Source organism: Camponotus vicinus, unplaced genomic scaffold, assembly GCF_025532165.1.
Source record: "Camponotus vicinus isolate PSW18456_S1 unplaced genomic scaffold, iyCamVici1.0 SCAF_8, whole genome shotgun sequence".
Taxonomy (NCBI): Eukaryota; Metazoa; Arthropoda; class Insecta; order Hymenoptera; family Formicidae; genus Camponotus; species Camponotus vicinus.
In genome coordinates, this window is record NW_028141980.1 from 11,182,420 (window position 1) to 11,195,319 (window position 12,900).

Sequence of the window (12,900 nt, forward strand, 5' to 3'; positions counted from 1 at the left end):
AGCTCGAAAAACGAACCGAGCTGCATAGAGATCAACGTATATATATATATATATATATATATATATATATATATATATATATATATATATATATATATATAAAATATATATTTCAACGCACAACTGCATCGCGGAGGAATATACCGCGGGCGGCCGGTGCCCTCCCCCTCGGCGCGCATCGCTGGTAAAACGGATGCATTTCGGATGCAGCTGCGAGTTCGTTAGAGCGTCTAACGCGCGGATGCACGAGTACGAATTGTTTATGCGCTGTGACGTCAGCGGCGGCCAGTCGTCCGGGGTGGAGTCCGAGACCGCCCGCACCACCCGGTATAATAAATGTGCGCGCGTATGTGTGTTTCGCAGGAAGCGCGCATACGCGTATCAGAGAGCGATGAATATGCATACCTTAATTCGCGGGGCTAATTGAATAATTTGTAAAACGCGGCGGCCCGGCCCGCGCGGGCCGCGACCTTTTTGCATTCCCCTTCCCGCGCGAACACGTTCCCCTGCTTGCGCCTTGCTAGTCGGAACTGCTTGCCTACAGCAGGTCGACGCAGGACGAAACGGCGGAATGATATCCTTTACCCTTACCCTTACTCTGACCCTACCAGCTGAGCTGGAAGCTAAGGTATGCCGCGGATAGCTCGCCTAAAATGCGGTTTGGCACCCGCCCGGCTGTCGCGAGGAACGTCGTCGCCGCAATCCTACGTCTCGTGAATCACTCTGGCAAGCATACCGGAAGAAAGAGACGCTAACTTCATCCGCGTCCGCAAATTCTAACAGCCAATTAATTACTTTAACTATGACATGCAAAAAAAATTCAATACATGAAGTAATATAAATTTTTTTACAAGAAATGATATTTTCTGCTAAAGAAATATTTTGTGAGTTCTACAAACGTTATTAATAAAATTAGCGTTTTCGCAACGATCATTATTCTTGATTAATGATTTAATGTATTAATAATATGAAACGTGTGTCTGTAGATTACTGAAAGTGAAGTAGAGATCATCCATAAATCTTACATTATGTTAATGCTCCAATTTTAAGGAAACTTGAACTATTGTTTCTCGTTCGCATTAAGAAAGACACTGAATAGTAATTTTTCACAAATTTTAAAAAGATTAATTACGTTAGCCGAAATTTTTATCTCGGAGAATAAGCGAGTAGGCTTTGTGGGTCTAGTTCACCCGTTATAGCCAACGAATCGGCCCAAGGCCTTCCTTACTTATGCCATGCGTGCCTTCGTCGGCATATATCACTGCTAGCTAACGTTTTTACGGGACACGATGCGATTACACGCGTTAACATTCTCGGAATATCATTTGCTCGCTGCCCAAGGATTCGTTGTCGAGGCTCATACTTTTTTTTTCATGCCGCGAATTAATAACGGGACAGAAATCGGAAGACTCAATTAATGCGCTAACGAGATAATTATATCCGCTATTTTCTATTCACCATTAATATTATCGCGCGTGAAATCGCTGAGATGTAGTTAAAAGTGGAGAATTTTTAGAAGGAACCTTCTGTTTTGAAGATACTATTACCTGTTTAGAGTACTCTTAGGCTGTAAATAAAATATTATCTTACGATATCTGGAATATTATTTTAATAGAAAAAAAAATTATACTATAATCTCCAGAACTAATAGTTTATTATTAATATAAGCGATTTTATTTATTTTATTTATTTTTGTTATTATTTATAAATCCCAGACAAGTACACAAAAATAGTTTCCTCAGATTTATTCAAACGTATTTAATAGCGCTTCGCTCAAAAATCCAATCATTAATGAATGAGAAAATTTCACAAGAGATTTTTAAAGAATGAAATCTTGGACGAAGACAAACAAGAATTACAAAGTTGATAGTGCATTTCCTCGAATCTCCGACAACACAGTTGTAACATAGCTGAAATCTCGCAGTGGGGAAGGAAATAAATCAGGCGTACGATCGACGATTTAACGACAAAGGCTGCGATATTCAAGATCTAAAGTTGGCTGTATGAGAGCTTGCCTAGAGACACGCCAAAAGCGAATCCCTTTGCTCTATTTCGGACTGTCTCTTGATTCTCATCTCTCTCTCTATCTCCTTCTCTCTCTTTCTCTCTTCCTATTCTCTCTCTCTCTCTCTCCCTCTCCCCCCCCTCTCTCTCTGTTCCTACTTCTCTCTCTGCCTCGCCATCACTCATTCCCGAAGGGAAGAGAGACGTAAGCCTGGCAGAGGGCCTTTGATCCTCCGCACTCGGTGTCGGCAAACAGGAGCTCCGCTGGTGAACGCAGCCACCGCGCTTTAATACCTCATGCAAATTTCAGGAAAAGGGCACCCCTCGTGCCTTCCCCCTTTCGGGGGTCCCCACGCTCGTCCCGCGCGCTCATCCGCCTCCTTCGTCGCCTCGTACTCCTCCACAACGGTGATAACCCGCTATATTGCTTTTCGAACAAATCGCTATCCGCCTGCCACGGGAAACACACCGATCGAAGTGTCTGCCGAAAAATTTCGAAATTCCTGTCGAAATGCATCGCTCTCCTCGACAATGCCCTATCGCGAAAGAATATAATAAACTGCATTGTGTGTGTGTGTGTGTGAAATGAAAGATATCTTAAATCTAATTATTTCGTTCCCTAGAGAATTCTAGTTTATTATTTCAAAATTATACAGAGTTAATAATGATAATTATAATTCAGAGAAATTTTACTAAACTTTGACAATATTTTGGAGCAAAAAATTACATGAATAATATTAGAATTTTTATCAGGAAAGATATGAATAGAGAAATAGTAATTTTTAACAGAAAGAAAAAAATACATGTTTAATTACTATTAATCGCAATATTATCATATATCGATAGACATGTGATAAATGATAGTGTAATTAATAATGCGAATTTCTCGCCTAAAGCCGAATTATAACGAGGATCTCATTTTCCCCATTAACATCTATTTAATGCAAAAGTTAAAATTATTTAATATTTTATCTAGAGAAATTAATTTTTGCATTATAGTTCTTCAACGAGAGTGAAAAATTATTTCGTAATCAAGTTAAATAATAGTTGAAGTAATTTTTACAATATTACATTTTTATTATTATATATAGATTAGATATTTAAATTACAAGAATATCGAGAATTAAAGAGTAAATCCGGTGACATCAATTTCGTTCTTTAACACTATCATCGGCAAATTTAACGGAACTAGCAAATTTGAAGTTATTGGCCCATTTACTAGGCTATAATATTCTAAGTTACAGATGTGTGGTCCCCTCGGGGCGATTTTGAGGTTTCGTGATTTGGCAAGCGACCATCGGCGAATATATAGCTCTCGAGTTGTACCTACACACACACACACACACATACATATATATATATATATATATATATATATATATATATATATATATATATATGTATGTATACGTATATGTACATATATTTGTCTACGTATTCATGTTCCAAAACCGTCGGTCTCGACCAACGAACCACGTAATCCTTGACGAGAGAATCTCGTCAATCACATCCCCAACTGGACGAATCGATACTCGAATTCGTACAACCACGATAGTCGCAATTCTCATTGTCGATTTTCTCATTACGATTGCGAAGAACTCACGATTATAATGACGAAGCGAATCGATTTTTTAGCCAAGTCATTGATCATTCGAGTAATCGCTAACTTTCTCCAAAAAAGAAACAGAATCCCATGATTAAAAATCATCGATTTAATTCATGAGTAAATAGAATGTTTTAAATAAATATTATTATGTAAGTCGGTATAAATAATTAGATAAATATTGCAAAGTAAAAAAGTAATTAAAACAGTAACACTTTGTTTTTCTTAAAAATATAATGATAAATATAATTATTTTCTCACATCTTGATGCAAAAATATTTTTGTATTTTTTCTAGTAATTAATATAAAGATATTCTCTCTCTCTCTCTCTTTCTCTTTCATTCTTCGTTTTGTTAAGATTGGGATTTTTCATATATTTTATTACACAAATGCGACTGCTGTGACTTCTTAAACTTATCAAAGTCAAAGGTGAGTCGCTCAGCATAATAATTTACGAATTCGCTTTTGGCTCAGGTTTCGAGGGCACAAAGTCAAACCATGACGCCGTCAGAGTTTCATAGTATCGCGTACAAGTCTCACAGTTAAGCTTTGCTCGTGCAAAGGACAGACAGCGAGCGAGTCCCCCGCAAGTGCAACCGGAGAGGAATTCCTCTTGGAGGCGGTTGCTGGACCAAGGTAGAGGTACCAGGAGGGTACCGGAGGACACCAGATGCTGGGAGGAAGCATGGAGTCCTCTTCTGGGAGCGCGTACCTTTTTTTTTTATCCCATGATATGGCCCGGGGAATGTCATCCAATGAGGGTGAAGTAAAGGGAAAACAAGTAAAATAATGATAAAAGGCGGAGCCCGCGGCGTGATTTGATTGGTCGAGATATCGCCGGCGTTCGGAGTTCACAACCCGAGGAAGAAGAGGGGATTGTCCTCTCTCTCTTTCTCCCTCTCCCTCTTCCATTCTCTCTCCTCTCTTCTCGTCTCTCATCTCTGTCTCGTCCTCCCGCGCGGCTTCGTTATCTCTGTCTCTTTCATCTTTCTCCGCCGTTTCCCTTTACCTTCGCCGCTGCCGCGGTTCTCTTCGTTCCCTCTCTCGCTTACACGCGATACCCTCTTTATATCCTCCTCTTTCTCTTCCGTCTCGTATATAAAAGCACATACATGCGCGCGTACGGAGAGGTTACTTTATTCTCCTCTCTCCGTAGGTCCATGGTCCACGATCGTGTCCTGACTCTGGCAGGAGCATCGGTTTTCTCTCCCACCTTCGTGACTCTCCTCCCTCCAGTACTCCCTTTCGTCGCCTTCTTCTTCTTCTTTGTGTCGTCTTCTTCTTCTTTTTTTCTTTTTCCTCCTGCTCATCGTCGTCGTCGTCGTCGTTTACTCGGACGAGTTCAGGTACATCCCATGTCATATAAGTACGTGCGCGGACGGTCCGTCGTATTTAAGTGAAATATAGATTTGCAACGATCCCGGTAACTCTTGAGAATAAACGTCGGATATAAAATAATATTGTTTTACGAGAGATACTGTTTCGCATTATATCCTACAAAATGTAACATAATTTATGATGATAGGATTAATAAATATTGTGTGTCAATTAATTGCACGTACAAAAGACAGCAGCACAGCTGATGATCATAAATGTAACAAATATTTTAATAATGCACCAGCAACAATAATAGTTTCGATATCAGTCTTAAGCTCCAACAAATTATTGAAATCAAAAATCATGATTAAACATGTTTGCAATGATTCTAAAATTTTATTATAAATACACTCTCTTATTTCAATTCGTAGATAAATATAGCTCACAAAAATATAAATATAGCTCAAAATGTATTTTATTATTATTTTGTCTTATAATATTTCTTTTCGGCTTTATAATATTTCTCCTTCGTCATCAAGCGAATAAGCATATGCGACGAGCACAGGTCAAAGATATGATTAGCGGTCATAACGAAAATTCAGAGCCCGTCACGTGTTGCCACAGAGCGAGGGTTTCGTGGCGGAAAAGTATATTGACTCGTGATACGCCATCTGTGCCGAGAGAGAAGGCACCCTCGCGCAGCGTTATTGGCAAAATTAATAAGCCCCGCTGTATCGCGGTCTGTCGAAACGGGAAGCGGTTAATTCGGCCCGCCGCTCATTGATCCGCTGTGTTGGCAGATTAGAAACGTTTCCGAACGAATGGAAACTGTTTGTCCGATGGCTTCGATGGTATGGCTTTGTACACTCTATTGCGGAGGGGAAATCTCGAAACCCAAGCCAACGGCGGAAGTCGCCTCGTTTCCCGAAGAAAGGTCCGCGATGAATGATCGCTGTCGACAAGACGACAAATCAACATCCGACAATCACGGGATACTTATTATGGCGCATTAAGCGAGACGAGTTTTCCGTGTATGTGTCAGCAGTTCTTTGACTAATTGAAACCGCTGATTTGTCGCGGATCGTGTGACGTAATACAGCTGATTTATTATTAATATTCACTTTTTTAACAAACGTTCTTTCGAACAAAGCAATAAATGGCCTTTCAATTATATTTTATAATGTAAATAATATGCATATAAATTAAAAAAAAAATTAATTAATGAGAACATATATTAGTATAATTATTATGTTTCAATCAATTTTCAACGTTTTGCATTAAAAGTAATAAAATTCAGATAATGAGATGTTGCATAAAAGTGTAATTTTATAAATAGAATATGTAATAAATGCTGTTGAAATCTAATATTTCATACATTGTTTGAAAATCTGTTATACATTTTTTTAACTCTCTTATTTTAGCAAGATAATCAAAGATTATTTATTTAAAACTTATTCCTCGATTTTCCATCATAAGTGAATAATACTCATACGATGAATACGTAAAGAGAACTCTTTATATCCGAGCATGTTCACGCGTGGATCGTTTGAGAGCAAGAACAGTTGCCGAGACGCGCATTGCGGTACGGCATCGAAAATTAACGCCACCGCGAATCAAGACGACAATGTGATTCATCAGTTAAATCCGCGTGCATAATCCTTTACACAACGTCCGAACCCCGGTCCAGCACTGTGAATGGGGTGGATCATGGGATACGAGAAGGGGGTGGAAGGGAAGGGAAGATGGGCAGTGGAGAACGAGGAGAGAGCGGGTGGCTCTGTCAGAGCTGCGAATTATAATCACAGTTGTGGTTGGCGCGGCGAGGAAACGCCGAGGGGGTGCGCGGGGATACACGGTGATGGACCAGGCGGAGAGAAGGACGAACGAAGCGTCCGCTTCCAGGGGGATGGAAAAGGGTGTATTTACCCACCGCCAATACACATCGGTACGCGCCGACACTGAGGACGGACCTAGATGGAAATCTACGGTATTCGGAGGCACTGGCCAAGAAAATTGCCTGACAACATTTCGCACGGGCTCTGAATTGCCGAACCGATCTCCTGTCGTCCCTTCTGTGCCACACCATCCCTTTCTGGATGGCGCGACGACGACGTACGCCCAAATTTGCGGTCCGGTCCGATGCGTCCACATGGATGATGTCTCTTGCGAACATCCTCATCGCGTCTCTTTTGAACAATTTAAGTAAATCAGAAAGAGAGAGAGAGAGAGATAAATATAGTCTAGAATGCATTCAGTTATATGAAATAATAAAGAGTCTCTTCTGCGAAATTTAATGATAAACATTTTGAGAAAAGTAGAGGAACTCTTACCGGAAAATTTTATTAACAACGGAAATAATAAGAATTCGTTCGCTTTTAAAGAAAATTAAAATTGCGACAAATGCTTAAAAAAAGATATGCAGATCGTAGTACGCGATTTTAAAATTGTAATTATATTCGATTAATTCGCTAATTTGCATATAAGAAAATGGAATTACTCACGCGATATTTTCATTATTGTGCAAGTGGCACAAGCACTATAATCGATAGAATCGTGCGTACAAAAGCGCGGTAGTGTCAAATTAGCGCGCTCAGTCCGATAAAAGGCTCGGAGGCGTTTCTCTCTCCACACAGTGGGAAGCTTTAATGAGTGCCTCGTGCCGCCGACAAGCGCCGAATCCCAGGCAAAATAAATCCGACTTGATTGAATCATTGTTAAGCGAAACCGCGTTAAATACCCGTGAAATTAACCCGGCCGATCCCGTGGCCGGCGTGCAATTGCCGCTGATTGGCTCGGGGGTATCGCCTTTAAAGCGTCATTAGAGCGCCTCGCGCTGTCGAGCGACGATTAATGATGCGTTCGCCGGAATATGTCCGGTTCAGGTGCCGTTCTGGCGGCTAACGTCTTGTGAAAAGAACGAACCACCCATTCCGCGAGAGCGTTTCTGGAAAACATGTTTTGCGTTCGACGTCAATGATGATGAATCCGCGCGGTAATTTGCTAAGATGGTTACCAACGCGATATTTAACGTGCCACACCGCGATATAAGCCATGTTATTACGAGCAATAACGTTAAAAAGCGTAATTGCCCGACTAAATTTTTCAACAGCGGAAACTCGCGCGCTGGATGATTATAGTTTTCTAGAATTCCAGTTCATCTGCGAGTTATAATTTCGATAGTCGAAGCTACCAACACTTGACATTTGATTGTACAATTATACACTGCTTAGAGCTCTTTGAAGATTGTTAGAATTTCATTTCTTCCCGAGTTAAGTATACATCAGGATCTAATCTACCGTTACTTCAGGAAATAGTCTTCTTTCGTTTACGCTAAACTAATACAATAATAGTCATTTACTAAATCGCCCATTCATTTCGACAGACCGGAATGCGACGGACCACACCCGCGATGAGCCCTCGGCATCAATGAACCGGCACGAATTTGCCGTAGCTGCCAATCCGCCGTGACTTAACGAGATCGACGAACCCGCAAACAAACATTTCTCCAACGGGATCATCGTGTTGCTCCTTGTTCTCGAGAGGGACGAGCGCCCTTCGCCGATCTCTCGTAAGCCTCTTCCTCCAGCCTCTCTCTTTCCCGATTCCATCTTCCAGACGTCGTCGCTGGACCCCGCAGACGGACAGCGGACGAAATTAGGGTGAGTACCATCATAGTGGTGTGGACATATGGGAGCACCATGTGGTCACCACCGTTCATTCGGACGACGAAAGCTAAAGCTAACGCCGGCGTGTGCAAACGGAGAGAGAGGGAGGCGGGGGCGGAGGAATATAGGAAGCCACAGATTCGGCCGGACGGTTAAACGCCCGCCGCAATTTGTAGCAATTTGTTAAGTAGCTGGCCAGAACATTACCTATATTACGTTTACTCCCCCTTGAACCGGACACCAAGATATATAGCGTGCGCACAGATTTATCGTTCTCGCCAAGAGAATGGAAGTTGCACGTTCGGATGAAAATTCTAGAGCACGCACGCGTGTACCTCGTTCTCTCTCCCTCGTTTTAAATTATTGTGCTATTTAACTCTTCCGACGAACAAAGTGGTTGATGTCAGCCGATTTATTAGCATAAAATAAGAGTCATATAATTTAATTTAGATTACTAATTTTTGCATAAAATATAACGATCGACTGAATCTCGTATTTTTATAGAATTAAAGACACTGCGCCATGCAAATATTTGTAAAGAAATTACAAGGTACATTCAAACGAACGTATCGTTCGGACAATCGTAATAATAAATTGTAATTATCCTTTGTAAAGCAAAAATTCAAGAATAAAAATACAAGAGTGCTTGAATTTCTTGATCTTCTTTTGTTGAGAAAATCAAGCGACTCGAGAGAAGCCAAGAGAAATCGGCGAACGACAAAACTTCTTTTCCTCCGGCTGCGCAGAATCGCGGAGATAATTTAAACCGAAGGTAAACGTCAAGAGCACTCGCTTTATCTCCGTCCATCTCGTCTTCGTGACGAGTGGCACCCTCTTCTCCCCTTGCTCTTCACGAGTCAGGAGTTTCCATGACGGCGTAGATTCGAGAATAAACCGAAACGACTTCGGCCGCGGATGCTTTTAGTCGATGAGTTCGCTTCCCTATATATCCCGTTTCGTTTTCGTCTCGTTCCGCGTACTGTCCTGGCCTAACCCAGCTTTCTCATCCATATGTAACAGTCGCCTGGTATTAATGACAAGGGGAGAGAACGAGTACGATACACGGTGGGTTCTTTATCCTACAAGGGACTGTCCTTCTCCCGCCGTCGACTACTTTAGATTTCCCTCGCGCTTACACGCTATTGCAGTTTTATCGTTGTCCTTTCATTATCTGATAAATGTAATGGAATTGTTTATTCGTCGTTTGCTCGTCCACAACTCGCAACAGAAATCGCGATACGATACGACCTTGTAATCAATTAGCGTTAAATACTATATCACACATACGTAGAAATATATATTAATCTTGAAAAATCATGGATAATTTTGATTCTATCAATATTTTAACAATAAAATATACAGGCTTTCATCAATAAAAAAAATATTTAAAATTTATTTTTTAATTTTCTTATATATAATTATTTTCTACGGATATCATAGAATATATATAAATTTTTGTAGATTTTTTCAAACAATTTAACAGCTAAAATTATGAAAAGACATTGTGATGAAAAACAGAGAAAAAAATATGTGACTTACGAGGATTAAATTAACATTTTTTTATCGCGTTATTTTATAAAGACAAGTCTGGTTTTTTAATTATATTCAATAGATATCGCAGTAAATTGATCAAATAAAATGTGATGGCAAGAATACAATAAAAGCATATCAAAGTGCATGCCGAAATATATTCAAGTTGAGCCGCCAAAAAATTGCCAACATCCGTTCGCTGATTATTTTTCGTGGAACTCGAATGACGTATCTTCCCAGATTGGATAACGATTTTACGGCTGAATGCAATATCGATCAACATTTATGTGATCACCAATAAATAACTTTCATTTCCTTTTTATAGATTAATCGGTTAAAACCTGCGAATCCCCATCATGTAGAAAATGTGAGAGGCATTTTGTTCCAAGATTTCATATCAGGAATTATTTTTCAATTCTTTGACAAATTCTAAGATCATTGATGCCTCCAACGATATTAGACCACCCACAGTCGATATATTCATCAAGACAATTCCTCGAGATTTTTGTGCTTACATCTTTCGCGGGTTTCTCCGCGCGCGGAACTCTGAAAAAATTACGAAGCAACGCGTTTGAATACCATCGGCGCTTTTGTGAACCGCACGCACATATGTCAGAATTAGTGACAATGAGCGGCGCGAGTTGAAAGCGGAAGAGACAAATAGGAACAATGAAGAAAAGGCGACACCTCGGTCACCCAACCGTTCTCTGTTCGTAAGTGCTTGATAAACGGCCGGCAATCGGTTAGTCTTTTTAAACGGGTCGCGATGACGGATCTTCACCTGCGAGCCGGTGGCACTTGAGCTGACCGACGACAATAGATGAAAGAAGCAAGAATAAGATTGGAAGGGATTCGTACGTTTGTCTGGCTCAATGGCCTCCGTCCGTCGACATCAGTTACGCTATCTCGTTTACCGGTTTCTCGCCGGACAAGTGTCGTTTGCAATATCGCCTTATGTGATTTGTTTTCCTTTTCTCAGGTGATATGTGACCAGAAAACGTCCGAGAGAACATCCGCTTGCTAGATAGATAGATTTTCTAAAGTTGATTTTCGAGAGTTAATAATTATCTCTTAATAATATTGTTTTTCAACCAAGCACAATAATATTTAAATAACAAATTGGGAAAATTTGAATAATATGCAAATAAATATGAATCGCGTTAATTCATTTTGTAATTTCTTCAATATTTAAAGATTGACATTAAAATATCGAATTGCTTTTTATGTGTATAATTTATAAATGACATAAATAAAATTTATTTACTCAACAATATGAATCGTGGCGAAATAAGTGTTGTTAATATCCTTCGAATTTCGTCGGAATCTCGTCGATGCCAGCTGGCATAAGGTACCATTAGCAGCTAAGTAGGAACAATTCGATTCGCGATCGTCGAGAATGGTCCCAGTGCGGCAGTTAGCCCCGTGCAAATTGTCGCTCTCCTTCTCCGTCTGTCTGTATTTTATCTCTTTCTCTCTTTTTCTCTCTGTCTCAGTGAACATCATCCGTACGAATTACGCGAGGCGAGGGCCCCATACGTCCCCGGGCATCGAGTCGAGTGCCCCGCGGGTCCGTCAAATGTATCGAGAGAGGGAAGGGAGTCAAGATTCGAACATGTGGCATCATTTGTTACGTGCGAAGTAGGGTTCTCGAGCCTACGGCTTATCTAAGCCCGTTTAAAAGCGCCTACGTATCCGAAAATCCAAAAGCGTGAACAAGCGAGAGATCATTCGAGCATGTAAACGTTGCATCCTATCAATCGTTCAAGGGAGAATCTAATCAATCTGACCGAAGAAGCAACAATACTTTTTAACAGTATTTTGCAATATACATTTCCATGGCCGATTATTGTATCCACAATTAACGTTAAATACAGTAATCCTAAAGAGCTAAAACTAGCTGTTCGGCAGAATTAATCGATGCTGAAGGAAGCAGTCATGAAGGATTTTAGTCACGTTAATCGTTAAGACATTCGGCTTCGAAGAGATAAATTACAAGTAACATCGCTTCGTTTTCGTGCAACGTTCAAAACGTTCAAAACGTCATCGAAACAACGTGCAACGACCATCCTCTGTACACGGGGGCGAGAATCCGCGTGGAACGTGGAGCGCGCCCGATGGGGATCTCGGTTTCCGTGGACATATGGTCAGCCCGTGCCTCACCGCGACAAAAAAGCGCTACAGAAACGGCGACAGAAGTTGGGAGTGTCGGCGGGCGATATATCAGGGCTTAAACTGTCCCGTCGCAGCAAGCATGTCCTACCAGCGTGGTTCTGCGCCACCCTGTCTGACCGACTGGATGGTTGCATGGTCGGTCGGTCGACTCGCTGACTGGTGCGCGTATGGCGTTACGTTCAACAGGGGTGCTGGCATTAGTTAATAGTCCGAGCGCGATACACGATAATGCGAGGAAGCGGGAGTGAAGGAGAGAGCGAGAAGGAGAGAGAAGCAGGACGAGGGTGATCGACGTCTAACCAAATGCGGTTTCCAATCTATTGCGTTTTTGCGCGGTGCGTCTAACGTATTCAGAGCGTTAAAATGTACTCGCTGCCTTTTGGAAAATATCTTTTATCAAAGGGCGAGGAATAAGAAATAGGAGTAAGCTCGCGTTATTTTTAACTAAACGTGTGATTTGATATTTTTACAATCTCAGAATCGACAATATCCATAGCACAGACCATTGCCAGCAATATTGCTGCAATATAACAATGGTCTGTGCTGTATAGCTAAGAATCATTCGTTAATAATTAACTGTAGCCATAAATATTAATTTAAAATATTGAT

At 40.9% G+C, this 12,900-nt stretch overlaps 2 long non-coding RNA genes across 9 annotated transcripts in view; one reads left to right on the top strand and one right to left on the bottom strand.

The window, feature by feature from the left end:
- The window catches only part of LOC145976065 (uncharacterized), a 204,189-nt gene that overhangs the window by 152,403 nt on the left and 38,886 nt on the right, over positions 1-12,900 (bottom strand). The window lies entirely within an intron of this gene.
- Positions 1-12,900, top strand: part of LOC145976067 (uncharacterized) — a 143,215-nt gene that overhangs the window by 100,624 nt on the left and 29,691 nt on the right. Inside the window, exon 3 of one of the 4 annotated variants that reach the window (XR_014440179.1) lies at positions 8,307-8,583. The exons of the other annotated variants lie outside the window; for them this stretch is intronic. This is a non-coding gene — a long non-coding RNA (uncharacterized LOC145976067). The remainder of the gene's footprint in view (positions 1-8,306; positions 8,584-12,900) is intronic. 4 annotated transcript variants of the gene reach the window in all.